Source organism: Heliangelus exortis, chromosome 15 (genome assembly GCF_036169615.1).
Source record: "Heliangelus exortis chromosome 15, bHelExo1.hap1, whole genome shotgun sequence".
NCBI lineage: Eukaryota > Metazoa > Chordata > Aves > Apodiformes > Trochilidae > Heliangelus > Heliangelus exortis.
In genome coordinates this window covers 7,612,176-7,627,235 of record NC_092436.1, presented here as the reverse complement: position 1 = coordinate 7,627,235, position 15,060 = coordinate 7,612,176, and the positions used below count along the sequence as shown (strand labels likewise).

The window sequence follows — 15,060 nt, the reverse complement described above, 5'->3', positions numbered from 1 at the left end:
AAACCCCAGCCGACAGCCTCTCTCTACCTTAACTATAGCAGCAGAACAATTGTCTGTCAGTCTTTGTACAAAGCAGAGTGGAAATATTGCTCTCCTGTTTCTTTAAGTCCCAGGGACTTAGTAAAATTAACACTAAATGTTTTAAAAGAAATGCTATCAAAAATCACTGATGATTTCAAGTTATTATTGAGCATGGGTGTCTGAGTAGCTCGGGGCAGTGCACATAAACTTGACAAACAGGGTACTTTAGTGCTGCCTGCCCAGATCCACATAATAGGGCAATGAAGCTTTTATTCATTCAAAGAAAGGTTGAGTTTGATTGGCAGGTCAGCCTGCCCGAACACCACAGTCTCTTTTCCCTAACACTTCACTGCTATCAATTACAGTTTTGAATGTGAATTGTTTCTAATGTAAAATAATGCCAACCTCTGCCTCTAACCTCAGGCCAGAAAGCTCTCTTGTGTTTTTTTTATTCATATTCACTGACTGCCTGAGGACTGTGTTTCTGCTTTGTATTTTCTCAGTCTCTCACCAAAGTGCTGTTGTCAGAAGCCAGATTCATGCACACCACATTAGTTTCGTTGTATTAATGATATCATTGGTGAACAAAATTGAACACAGCAATATTACACCACCCACCCTTCAGTTACCACAGTAGTACTGTTTGGTTTTGTCAACATGCAGGTTCAGAGATGTAATTCATAATAAAGTTATAATCCATTACAAGTAAGCATGACTCTGAAACTGCTTGATTTTTATCTGGCAGTTGACTTAAATCTGTTTGTAAAACTTGCCCACTTGAAGAGAATACAGATCTTATTTAAATCAGGTGATTTGGTTCAGCTGCCATCTGTTGGCTGCATTATTATGATTCTGCAGTTACCTGTCTTCATTTATTTCACTAAAACAGAAATTACATTTAGTGGGGATGTTATGAAAAGTCCCTTACCCCAGGGAACTGGTTTTATGTGTATGCACATATAACTTTAACACAAAATCTCCTTTCTGTGATGGATGACCATTTATGATACAAGATGCGTTTCTTGTTGCTTTGTGACAGTCCTCAAAAATTAGTTGTTTTGATGACTTATAAAAATGCATTTTGATGGGTTAGAAAGACCCTAATAGGATGGGGTTTTGAGTAGGCTTCCAAAGTGGGACATGTGGGTTTCAGGCCCCTCTGAATGGTGAAGTCTCTTTTGGAGACTTGTTTTGTAGTGTCAGATTCTGCTGTGCTTATTTTCTGCTCCTTCACACAGTCCACACCCCCTTAGTGAGGACTGAACTGTGTCCTTGTGTTCCATTTCACAAAAGCTTCTATTCCAACTGAATTTCCATTTTGCAATTGTTTACTTGATTTTTATCAGTGTTTTCCCCTCTCCCATGTTTGTGGCTTCTCTCTCCTGATCCATTGTGGAATCCATATAACACTGTGCACTCTGCCTCTAGTGACATCATTTCAGGCTTTTTTCCATCACATCCATTAATATCTTGATAGGGATATACAGGAAAGACCTACCTTTGCTCTTTCATCTCTCTTGAGACAGCCACTCTGAAGAGTAACCTAGAAACCAGCTGTCCCTTTTGGATGAAATTGCTTACAAGAATACCAGTTTTAGGATGGAACAGTGCTTTTAATAATTTATTTTTTACTGAATACATTCACACATTGTTTTAACATACATTTTAATTTATGGAGTAATACTATAGTTACAAATTTGTGGTGGAAAAGAAAGCTTTTATTTTGGAGGTAAAGTAGAAGAAGAAGATGAAAATGTTATGTGAGACTTTGTATCATATACAAAGGAGCTGGAGACACCTCCTGCTCTTGGTGGTTTCATGTTTTCCTCATGGGTTTTTTCCTGCTGAGATTTTTCCATTAGCACCAAGGACTGGTTGGTCTGAGGCCTTGGAACAGGAAAACCTGAATTCTGGGTTTGGCTTCTGTTGTTTTTTTGTTGGTTTTTTTTTTTTTTTGGGGGGGGGGGGGGGGGGGGAGGGGAGGGCCAGGGGGAAGGGGACTGTTTGGGTTTTTTTGTTTTTTTTAAAAAGCAAAACAAAACAAACCTGTTACCATGTTTCACTTGACTGTGATATACATCACAGCACCCAGCTGTAGGTCTGAGGAAATTACATATTTCCCACCCTACTGAGTACTTCTATCATGGCTTACATAAGGTGATTTTGGTATCCAGCTGCAATTCCTAGTTTTTCACAGTGTGTTGTTGGTTTTTTTTTATGGTTTCAGATGAAAATTAATTTCAGAATATCAGTCTTCTAAGTAAAAAATTCTGAATTTTGACCAGTTTGATGTTCAGAAAGGAACATAGCCTGTTGGCACATTCCTGCTTGATTGGTAATTTTTATACACACTTTGCAGTTTGGGCAGTGGAGGTGAAGCAACACATGGTCTGATTTATTTGTCACATGAGTTTTAGAGCAGAGTAACTCTGTTTTTTGCATTGTGAATTCCTGATTTACAAGCTTAGGCTAACAGACCACTTTCAAGGCAAATATATTCTGTAGTTCTGGTGCAAAAACACACAAAAGTGTGCCTTGCTCTGCTCCCCAGAAACTGCCTTGTGAGGTGCAGACCTTTGGAGCCTGAATTTGGAGCATATGAAAAGGAAACTATGAGAGATGCCACCTACTCCAACTCCTCCTCCCCTTTCCAAACAAACAAATGGCACAAACAGATTGTAAATACAGATGACTTCAGACACAGCTCTTTTCATGGGTGAATGAGTTACACTGGGTGTTTTACTGGCAAACGAAATGTTACTTGGATTCCACATTTGAATAGTTGATCTGTTAGCATTGCTGGATACTTTAGGTCTTGTGTATTGATTTAAAGTCTCCACTGCAAACAAGCAGCGTGGCTCACTGGAAGGCAGCATTTGGGGGAGATGCATCTAGCTAGATCAGCATCTAGCACGTCAGCATCTGCCCACAGCTGGCAGCTGAATCTGGGTCTGCTTTAGCTGGGTACTGTAGTGGCAGGGTTATGTTCTCTCCTGTACAGGTCTTAGGACTGTGTTTACATCCCATCTCACTCTGCCTAACAGTCACCAGAAACCTTTATTTCTGCTGCAGGCAATGGCAATTTGGCAGTGCCTGTGCTCTTGTTAATTTATTAAAGCACTGGTATTATCCAGCATTATGAGGAGGGTGGTGTTTACCTTCACTGGAGTATGAAGTGGTTAAGGCTGTCAGTCAAGAGAGCAATTGAGCATTTAATGTAAATCCATCATTGTTCTGCACATACTGAGGCATGTGTTAAACTTTGACTTTAATGAGACTTGACCAAGAGTTTGAAGGTCTATATGTATTTAAGATGAGCTGATACCATGTAGACTGTTTATCTGAACTTTATGCACAGTATGGATAAATGCAAGTTTAATATCAGATGAAAGATGACCTGTAATATGAAAGTTTTTTTGGCAGATAGTCTTTTGACTTTGTTTTACTTAAGTCTGTTGCAATTCATAGTGCGTATTTCTTTTCTTTTGGAAGAAACACTCAAAGAATTGAATAGTTTAGCTTATAATATTATGAGGCACCAATACTTTTTAAAAGTCAGCAGAATCCTTCCTCGGTTGTTTGGAAGCTTAAGGGGTTTAGAAAGTTCTTCCTTAGAGATAAATAAGCTGTCAATTTATGATGAAGAAAATCAAACTTGGACTGTTGATTTTGGCTGTGGTATTTGCAAAAGTATGAGAGAAATTTTTGCAGTCATAGAGCACTCCATGTGTTTGCATTTAGCTTTCCAATGCCACATTGTGCCTCTGATAGCATTTCTAAAAGGTAAACAGAAATGTCAAAATAATGAAAATAAAAGATTAACCATTCAGATTTTTTTTTTAGTTAGAAAGAAAATCTGTGTTGTAAATTAATAGAAAGCCAGATCAAATTCCAAAAGCTGCTTATTACACCAGTTGCCTGTTTTATTTTTCCTCCTTCTTCTAAAGGCCTTTTTCAGACTTCACCAGATTTAGATCGTGAAATGTCTAAACAGAGGTTCTAAACAGAAACCTGGGAGGTATAGAAAGTATGCCAAGAGCAAATTAGTTTACTTAGTTCATGACTTTAATATACCCTTGCAATTAGCAGAGTATTTCCTTTGGACTTGTGGTCTCAAGGTATGCATTTCTGTTCATGACTTTTTTTATTTGCTGCCTTTAAATGAGAAAAAAAAAAACCCTCCATAGTTTTCTGTTGCTGAATCCATATATACCAGGAGTTTTATCATGTTCAGCTTAGTTTGACTCACAATTCAGCATCTCCAAATGCATTGGCAGGTGAGAGAAAAAAGGCTGAGTTAGGAGGTGGTTGCCAACAAAGTAGAATTAGGCTGTAAAACCAACCTGTGAAGCCTCTTCCCCAAAACACCAGTTTCTCTGAGGCATGTGTTGGTTTCCAGGTTCTTCTGCTGGAGAAAATGCACGTATGTGCTGAGTAAGATGTTGTACTCATGTCAATAAAGGATGCTGAAGGCATCGATCCCTTTAGAAGCTGCATCTCCCCCTACAGATACCCTAAAACATTCCAGCTCCCAGATGCTTTGTGCCTCTGCAATGTCACCGCTTTCTTGAACTAATTTTCACTTTCTTCTCCATGCCAAACTTTCTAGAAACAGCTTCAGTTCAAACTGTGTCTTCTAGAGCTGCCTGTATGCTCCTCTCTTCCCTCCCTGGAAAACAACTCCAACCCGCCTCGTAGCTGCCAGATTGGCACCCACAATTGCAGAGTCTTGACCCAGCATGACACAACCTCTCTCCCTCGGATACCAAAGCTGCCCGCAAACCCCCCACAATGGCAGCTTGACCCTGGCTGACACAATTGCCCCTTGTGTTTGCCAAACCCACAAAATTATAGGGGTCGTGCAGGAAAAAGCAGTGAGATGGGTGACTTCGTTCTCTCTGTGTCTGTGACACTGTGACCCTATTCATGGGCACATCCTTGCAGGACTCGGCAGCCTGTCTGCAGTGCATTGTTTTAAATTGTAGCCTTAAAAGATCCTTTTTTAGATGCAAATAAAATACCCAATTAGTGTTGTTTTGTTTAGTTTAAAAAAAAAAACAAGCCACGACAAAATGTATTAAAATTAGTAAGAAACATCTGATGCCTCCTTAGCCCTATCATTTTTGTTTTCAGTCTTAATCTTTATTTCTCAAGCATGTGTGTAGACTGCTGTACACCCAGGAACAGTCTTGTTGATTGTATTTGCACTCATGAAATCTTCAAGCTATTGAAGATCTGTTTACATTTGTCATAGACGAGTTATCTGGCGGTCACTCAGGTTCCACGATACTGGTGTTGTTTTTAATGGCGTATTTTAGTTTTACCAGTCAGAGAATGGGAGAAATTGAGAAATTATATTTTGTTATTTCAAAGAGATGATTTTCAGACTAATCAGACAGTGTTTATAACACTTACGTTCTAAAACATAAAGTCATATAAATAAATTTTTGTGTATTTATATATACTATATTTATGTATAGTATGAATGTATCTATGCGTGTATATGTGCACATATGTGTTTTTGTGTCTGTGTACATGATGTACATGTAAAATATTTTTTTGTTTTGCTAGTGTGTTATTGATTTACTTATGTGCTGAAGAGCATCTTGGCTTTGGAGCAGGATTTGGGGATCTCTGCTATGAGCTGTAAATCACTGCTGGCCCATTGGTTTTCCACTGGGGCAGGAGGCAGCAGTGCCACGCTTTTCACAGGGAGGTTTTCTCTGGGTTTGCTAATACAGGGAAATTTACTGGCATAATTATGCTGGAGTAGTTATACTGCTGTAACTCCCATGTGTACACTCTTATGCTGCAATAATAATGCCCATATGGGAAGTTATACCAGTAGATCTCTACCAGTCAGTGTCTCCGTGTAGACAAGTCCTTCTTTACAGGCAGATTTTGCAGACCAAAGTCCAGCACAGCCCTTGCAGGCCTTGTTTTTTACATCATACTTTGCTTTTGTCAACCACATTTTGTGCACAGGAAGAAGTTGTTTAGAATTCCTACCAGAGTCTTTGGAAAGAAACAAACATTTTTTCTCACCAATATAACTTTTTTTTTTTTTTTTAACAGTAACTTTATTTATTTTTTTAATATCTTTTAATATAAAGGAATACAGATGTAACTTCTGACTTCTGTGTTCAAGAAATTTCTTTTTAGATGTACTAAGGATCAGATATAAGCCATGTCTGGAAGCAATACTTGGCCAACAGCTGAATGTGTGTGTATGTGTGCGTGTTCATCTATCCATGATTCATTCTGAGGGCTGTTTTAGCCTTCATAAAATATTCATGCTGGTTGTGCATGGTTCTATAATTGCCATCTCAGGCCTTGAATTATTTATAGGTTGTACTGTTCACATAGTCTCATTTACTGATAGAGCAGATAACACTATACAAGAGGATCCCAAACACTCTAATGCCTGTTACTTTGCATTAAGTAGTGGAATTATATTACTGTAGGTGTAAAAAGCTGGCCTTTTTCTCCTCTTGCTTTAATTTATCATTTTTGTATTTATAATATGCTGATTGTTGAGATGCTGTTAAGCCTCATAATTCCTGCCGAGTTTTGCAGAAATCAAGTTGTAGTTGAAATGCTTTAGCTCTTGATCCCAAAATGATTGTTCTAAATCCACCTCCCCCCCCCCTTCCCCTAGTTGTAGCACCCAGGATAATTTGTTGAAGTGATGTATGAGTACACATGCATACCTGAGCTCCTTTGTTTTACACTATTGATCAGTTTGTGTTTCTTAACTGCTAACAAACATTCAGCAGTTCAGCTAATGCAGACGTTCACCAAGTATATTTTCAGGTTCATTGTACTCAATTAAACACTGACTATGAATTCATCATGAAAAGTGATCTCATTTCCATAAAACATCTTATTCATCTTTTCTGTGATTAATTCTGTCAGCTTTTCTGACCTACTTTTTGGCTTTATTTTTCTACTGAATATGTGGCATTGCATCAGTTTAGCTTGGACATATAATGTACTTTTGAATTTTCTTCACTGCTCCAATTTTGGTTTATCTACTTTCTGAACCAAGTGCAACTTCTGGGTGAAAAGTGCAGCTGAGATAGACTTTATTTTTTAAATCCTTCTGCTTTTCTAATTAAAATAATACTTCCCCTTTTTTTCCCCAAAACTTTTGTGTGGCCTTGGGAAATCACTTATTTTTCTCCCCTATGAAAAGGGAGTATTGGTATTCCCTTAACTGGCATGATGGCTTTAGGAACTAAGTACATAAAAAATAGAAGTAGTCCCTTTGCCACAGTGAGGATGTGCAATAGGAACACACAGGAAAGGGAGACTGCTGAAATCTATGTTGGCACTGAAAGAGCAAAGATCATGCAAAACTGATCTAGCTGAAGTTTTTGTAGAGGTGCTGCTTTACACAGGCAGATGGTAAGGAGAGCTGGTTAAAACCCCTCTTTTCAGTGCAGTTTATTTCATTGCTTGCACAGGAATTAGGAAGGATGTTCCTCCAGCCGAGTTTCTCCTCTGCTGTTTGGCCCAAGGGAGTCAATTCTCAAACATCAGCACCAGCATCTGCTCCTCCAGCTCATGGGCTTGGTCTGCTCCTGCCCTCCTGGGCCACCTGGCTGATCTTCAGCAGTGGTTTTGGATTCACTGTGGGATTCAGGCATGTGCCATTGTCTCAGTGGACTGAGTCTTGTATTGGTAGTGGATGCTTTTCTGCCTTCTTGGCTCTCCAGAGGTCTGAGTAATTTGAGCTGTCAGAAGGGAGGACCCAGTAAGTTGTGGTGCAAGGAGGAACAAGTGGTACCTTAGCTATGGAGCCAGTGCCCTTGTTCAGGGGAAGTCTGAGAGCAGGGGGGTAGCAGAAGGAGTAAAGGTTTAAAATTTACATCTCACAAAGCAAAGTATGGATGAAGGCAGCTGAAGGATGAAGCCAAAAGGAAATGCCAGGAAAAAATAGAGCAAAAGAAATATTTCTGCAAAACAAACCATTTTGGTGAACAATAAATTCCTGAGAAAATATGTCTCTGCCTGAGCCCTTATTTTTCTAGATAATAAATCATTATAAAATAAACCTTGTGGCATTCACTGTTCTATACAATGGACTGAACTGAAAAAAGAGCTGTGTTCTTTTCTGTATGGTTTTGTGAGCTCTGTGGGTCCCTCGGAGAAGGAAACAATATTATTGTCATGCAGATTTCTCTTCTTTCTTCAGGATTTCAGAGATTCCATGAATCCCTTGCAACAGGGTAATTCTACCCTTTTTTTTTTTTTTTTTTTTTTTTTTTTTTTTTTTTTTTTTTTTCCCCAAGCTTCCTCCAGCAATGCTGGTGTATTAGCTTGGTAGCAAAATCTCCACCTTTCTCATGGAGTTTTCTAAGTTTTCAGAGCTAAGCTGACTGCTGTGGCATGCGTGCATTACTAAGGTTTCCTGTTACCACTCAACTCACTTATGGCTTTTCTTCCTGCCTATTTAATGTGAATGAAAAGGAAAAAATAAAGGTGGTTCTTATGTATCATCTATTTTATAGTAGAAGTACCTGGAGGCCTCTGGTAGGTCAGATTTCCATACAAACAGTATGGTATTGCCCCAGAAAATGTATGACTGAAAGAAGTAAAGATGGTAAATGAATGACATGACGCTGAGAAGAATGGGATTTTTAAAGAAGTGTGATGGGGATACCATGCAGCTGAGCTGCTCAAATAATTTGGTTTCGGTCAGGAGTAATTGTATCAACTTCTGCTTGCCTAGGTGTTGTCACAGAGTTCTTTGGAAGGAGGGTTTGCAGCATGTAATTTCTGATTTAGGTGCTGGAAATACGATATTGCTTTTAGGGAAACAACCACACATTTTAATAGATAACTAGCAAATTTGTGTGTGTGTAGAAATTGGTAAAATAGTTGAAGGTTTTATTTTTCCCCATTCTGTTTGACCTGGTAAGAGTTCTCTCTATTGCTTGTCTGGAACATGGTCCTGGGTTTTCAGGCTCTTTGTTATCTTTAACCTTGTGTGAATGGCAGGCTGCTGGGACACCAAGGTACCACTTAGCTTTAGTTGGTCACCCAGCCTTTGCTGCTGTGCCCTGCACGCTGCCTCTCTGTGGCTGACCTCAGACTGTACTCTGGAACAGTTTCCTTCAGCACAGGGTAATGCCCAAACACGTAGAGTGCTGGAGCAGCAATGCTCAAACCTTTCTACAAAATTTTGTTGTATCTATTAGTCTAAACATATGAAGTGCCAAAAAACCCCATACATGACCTAGAAAAACAGATTGGTAAGTGTGCTTCTTTCACCTATAGTGTCTGTACTGAATAATTTACTTAGAGAGATTTAAGAAAAAAAAAAAAAAAGGTCAATTAAATCCTACATAGTTTTCCCCTTTATATATCAGAAGTCTTAAAAATATCTAAGATTATTTTTTTTTGCTAACAATACATGAGAGAATCCTGGATATATGTGACACCTTTTCAAAAGTGTCTTTGTCTTTATCTATCCTTATAGCACCTGCGTGCTAGAAAAGTGTCATCATCTGTATTTTAAAGATGGGAAAAGAAGACACAGAGAGATTTAAAGCTATATTTTTAAAGGTGTTTTGACTTCTAAAGATGCAGTAAAATCTGCAATAGGACTTTCAAAAGGACTTAATTGCATCTTTAGCAGCCTCAAAGTGACTTGGGGGCTTATAAAGTATACAAAGCGAAGACTCTAGTAGCTTAACTGTTGGGTGGCCCTTTCAGGGTGGATTGATTTGGAAAATGGTTATGGCTTTTTGCTGCACCATTGATCAGTATTGCTGCTTCAATAGGACACGGACACACCGAGTCATGATTGCTGACATTAAGTGAGGGCAAACCTTTGTCAGTGGTTGAAATCTAAAGTTTAGACAGCATCTGTAGAAAGGCTGAAATTTTGAAGTATCTTGAAATTTTTTAAAATATTTCAACCACATATTTGCACAACTTAGCCCTAGAGCACAGTTGAAAAGCCCAAATCAGGCAGTTGGTCACACTCCACAGAGCATATGGAAAGACAAACTTTTCCCAAAGACAATTCAGGGCATTTGGGCTGGACTTCTGCCCAGAACTGGCCTCTGGAGTAGCCCATCCCTGTCTGTGCTGCCTGAGTGAAAAGCTTGGGAAGGTCTTCCAAGTCCCCATGGCTGGCAGAGGGGATCTTAGTGGTGTCATCACTAATCTGTGTGTTCTTTGCTGTTTGTTCCTAAGAGGCCAATTTAATTCTCAATACCTGTGACTGGTCCCAGATCTGCTTCATCATAGCTGTGCAGGGATTCCCATGTCTCAGTGTTGCTAGAAGTGTTATGCAACCCTCAGGGATGTGCTGAGTTTCCATCACTTGAGGCCCAGAGGGTTATAGGTCAGAAGTTTTGTGTTTTTGCTAGACCTGTGCTGGAAACCTTTCTCCAGGTCCAGGGGCCCTTCAAGAGTTTTCTGATTTGAAAGCAGGATCTTAAAAAAATCAACAAAAACAACCTGCCATGAGAGTCACTGTGCTATTTGTGAGTCCAGTGGTCCAGTACAAGAGGGAAATTTGTTAGTAAAAATGCTATAATTTTCATGTCAACCTTTTAAATGTACCTTTTACTGTATTTTTACTTCAGTTAAAATTCGCTAGCAAGATTTGTTTTTTACTAGGGAAATGAAATGCTTTTCATTTATAATAACTGAAGATGATGTCTTTACACACTGGAGTTTTTTCTCTGAATATTCTTTCCTACTGGCAGACCTTCAGACATGACTCTTGCACAAAACAGGCAAAAAGGTACCCAGAAAATACACAGTCAGATCTATCGCTCCCAGACTGGATGTGGATTCATCACTGATGCATTCACGTCTCAGTTAAACTTTTCAAATTGTGGCATGTATTCAAATGTTTTGTTTCATAAGAACTCTCTTTCTCTAACACAAGATACATCATTGATGTAAGAGAGAACAGACGGATAAAAATGGCATTACCACAGGGAAAGCTTTGGTACAAAGTGAAGTGGGATCCTGGTCTGTGATGCTGTAAAATTCAGCTTTCCTAGCAGCTCACCTCTCAGAGGTACTTTCCTTATCTGTCTTCTTCCTCTGCTGCTGACAAACTGGTTGAGATCTATAAAAGCTGCTTCCACTGACAACTTCCCTCCTGGCCATAGTGTGCATTTGCAACATGAGGTTATATTACTGCATATAGTACTTAATGCAACCGTATGTAGATCCAGATGTCTTTCATCAATTCTGAACTTGTCACAGCTGTAAACAAAGTAACCAAAAAGATGCTGACACTTTTCCTGTTACTTTCCAATGCTTACACTTTCTACATGAAAAAAGGAAGACGCTAAAACACACATGTCTTTCACACGTACTTTTTCTTCATATATTGCTTGCCTTTAAGATCCTATGTATTGTTCTAACTTTAAAAAAAAATGTCAGTTTTGATCAATAAAAATAGAAGCAACTATTGGTGCTATGCCAGTCACCTGCAGTTTAGCATCACATTTTGCAATACAGGTCTCTGGTGTTTCATTTCTGTTTCAGGCTGTGGTTGGCAATGAAAGCACTAAGCATGGAAATACTACAGGTGTTCAGATGAATTGTAAATCTGGCTTAACTCCACCCGTATGTAGTATTGTTTTATAAACTTACCTGTCTTAAATTAGTGCAAGTGAAGTTGTAACATGATAAATGCAGTGTATGTGGGTTTTGTAAATTTGCTGAAGATTTGTATATGCATTTCTGTAATACTGTGTGCTATCTAGTATGCATATAATGCCTGTATGAATAGGTATGATATGTGTTTATAAAATATAACGACCAGACTGAAAAAATATCCTGCATCAAAATGTATGCAATATGCAGGTCCTCATTCTTTGTATTATAGCATTTCCATATAGAGTATGTGTGTGCACACACGTACCCAGGTGTATAGGGGTATCTATGTGCTATGGTCCCAGCATATAGTTTATAGTTTGGAGAGAAATCATCTTCCATCATTCATCACTGCTGAGCTGCAGCAGCCCAGGCCAGCACATCATTTGTTAGCAGCGACAAAGCCGTACTCATAAACGCCGACATGTTACATTAATTTATAGGCACTGAGTGACTTATTAAATGTGACGTGTGAAATATAACAGGGCCCGGTATGGATGATTAGGTTTTGGGCTTTGAATTGTTGACAAGGCAGGGGTAATGAATTGCAGGACACAAGCTAGTATGTTTCCCCCTCATTAGTCAGTATTAGCTGCATTAATAGTAATAATTGGATATATTCATCATTTAAAATGTTTTAATAAATGTTTGGACAGCACCTGATCTAGGCTGTCAAATATTAGACTGGAAGGTTTGTGATGGGAGAAAAATTATGCTGTTCCTTCTGCAGAGATTTATACAGCCTAAGGGGTGCCATTTGCCAATGTCTTTTAAGAAGTAATGGGTGGAGATAATTTGGAAAAAGACAGTGCAACAGGAGAGAGATAGCAGCCTCTCTCAGAATTCAGGAAGACGTTTCTGTTTTATTCTAGAGACTTCTTAGTCCCAAGGTCAGGTCCCCAAGATGGGGTCTAAACTGATTATTTCTAGTCAGATGCCAATCCCAAACAGAACTTCACCAGAGGTGTGCATGTTTCCATCTGTATTTGTGTTCAGTCTTCTACAGCTGAAGACTGAAAGTTGCCCAGAGCTCAGGAACTTCCTGGTTTAGGGTTTTGGCTTGAACTCATCAGTACTTTGAGCTATTAACATATTGCTGAAGATTTGTATATACATTTCTGTACTACTGTATGGTATCTAGTAATACCATACAGTATTTTTTGAATTCCAGAAAATTTTCTGCCTGAATGTCTCAAAAGCATGATTCCGTAGGGGATGAAGGCAAAATATTTCAGACACCAACCCCACTTTCATTTTTGGTTTTCCATATCTCAAATGCATTATTACCTATAAGCTGATACAAAAATTCCTCTGATTAAGAAAAAAAAAAATTAAAAAAATAATTTGATCTTTAGAAGTGGAATTTAAAAAAATAACCTAAAACTGGTACCAGAAAATGCATGTTGTATTAATTTCTTGCTTTAAAAGACAGATACAGGTGACACTGGAATGTGCCTTCTAAATGACCGAGTAGAGCTCAAAAAGACCACATCCAGTTGCAAAAAAATTATATCAGTTCAAAACTTGCAACATATGACTTGGCTGGAACCTGTCTTGTAATGAAAACCATTTTTTTAAAGCATCCTTCAGAATATAGAAAAGCAAAAGCATATGGAGTTATTGGCACAGCATCACTAGACTGAGAATTTTTATTTTAAAAGAAGAGCACTCTAAGGCAAAGCCTCACTACAGTGGGAAGCAGTGTTTGGTGACTCAGTAGGAGGTACACTTCCCTCTTAGATGCTACTGAAGATGTGTCACACTAGGGAGTACTGCATTGCTTGAGGTGCTGTCTTTCAGGAGAGACACAAAGTCAAGTGTCTGGCCACCTGTAGTCATAACAAGTCCCAAGACACTTCTTGCAAGGATGAAAGTTTTCTTCTCAGTGTCCTTGCTAGTTCTAGTTAGCTGCTTGTACTGAGTGCCAGGAGTCTTTTTGATGAAGGGATATTCATGGTCTCATAAATACAGTGAGCAACACCTGCCTCTTTTTATCCATGAACTTACTCTATGCCAATAATTGGTGGAGGACTCAGAAGGTGTTGAGGCTGAATCTGGCTGTAGAGAGGTAACACGGCAGCTCTAGGATTGCAAAAGGTCTTCATTGAAGACATAGAAGCCATGCTAACATTCTGCATGGTGGAAAAAAATTTGAGTGTAGAAACATTGTCTTTCAGTTGTAATCAGAACTGTTCCTACTCATGAACTTGGAGTAATGCTATTTCATTTAATAGGCACCAACGTCACAGAAACAACTTGTTTAGATAATGTAAATTTAGCATTAAATTCTCATAATTCAAACCAGTGAAGTACACAGTGACATGAACATAATATATTTTATTACAGCCAACTCATGTCCTTACCTTCCTCCAGTTGTAACTTCTCAGCAGCATCCCGATCTTTATTCAGTTCCAGTTTTGGGACATTTGGTTTTGTCCTTCAGCTTGCCTGCCTTCACTGAATGGTTGACTTCAAGGGCAGAAGCCCATGAAACTATTCTTGTTAGCTGCAACACCTTTTGAGGTGGGTGCAGAAGGTAACTGTGTAGCTATGGACTTGAATGCCTTTTCCACATCTGCCTCACATAGAAAAGGACATCAGCAAAGGTATTTTCCTACATATTTAAGGCTTACTGCTTTAAGAAAAGCTCTGAAGTATTTAATCCACAACTTACGATAGAAGCAGATATTATTTGATTTTACATGTCTGCTGCAGAAGTAATTTTTCCTAAGATGAATTAAGTTATTTAATATGATATTCCAGGTAGCACACACATGCAATATTTATTGAGTACATCTCCAGCATTACATATACCATGGTCCTATTCACCATCACATCAAAACCACTCTTTTTCTCTTTCAGTCTTTCCCTTCTGTGGGGACTTAAAATAAATTTTATAGTATCTCAGTTGCTTGCCCATGCACACACACACACAAAAACTCTGCAGCATTTTATACCTAGAGCCAGTTCAGCCCTTCCAACACCCCTGGAATATTATCTCTTGTTGAATTACCACATGCACATCTCAAACAAAGTGTCTCAGCCTTTCCACAAAGCAGCTCTTTGCTTCCTTCCACTACTGAAAATAGTAACTATACCTCAGCTCCCTTCCTCGCTGGCACAGCTCCCTGCTGCAAAGGAAGTGAGGGCTTTATTTTCTTTAATATCATGAAACAATGGGAACCCCTGATGGAATGTCCAGCTTGTGGGTAGGGGCTGAGGGCAGTGCTTAACTTTCTTCCACAACATTTTTGTGCTTGATATTTTCTTGTATAAATACAAATATAAATTTGCATATATATTATTTCCTTGGCAGCTAATTCTAGACTCACCCTTATAGTTTCTTTAAAAGACTCCTTTTAATTGTTACTGTTTGTTTTTCCTATAGAAACAAAACCAAGTTTATTA

General features: G+C 38.7%; 1 protein-coding gene across 9 annotated transcripts in view; it reads left to right on the top strand.

Annotated features, from left to right (window-relative positions):
- EBF1 (EBF transcription factor 1) overlaps positions 1–15,060 on the top strand; it is a 271,478-nt gene that overhangs the window by 146,842 nt on the left and 109,576 nt on the right. The gene's annotated exons all lie outside the window — the stretch shown is intronic.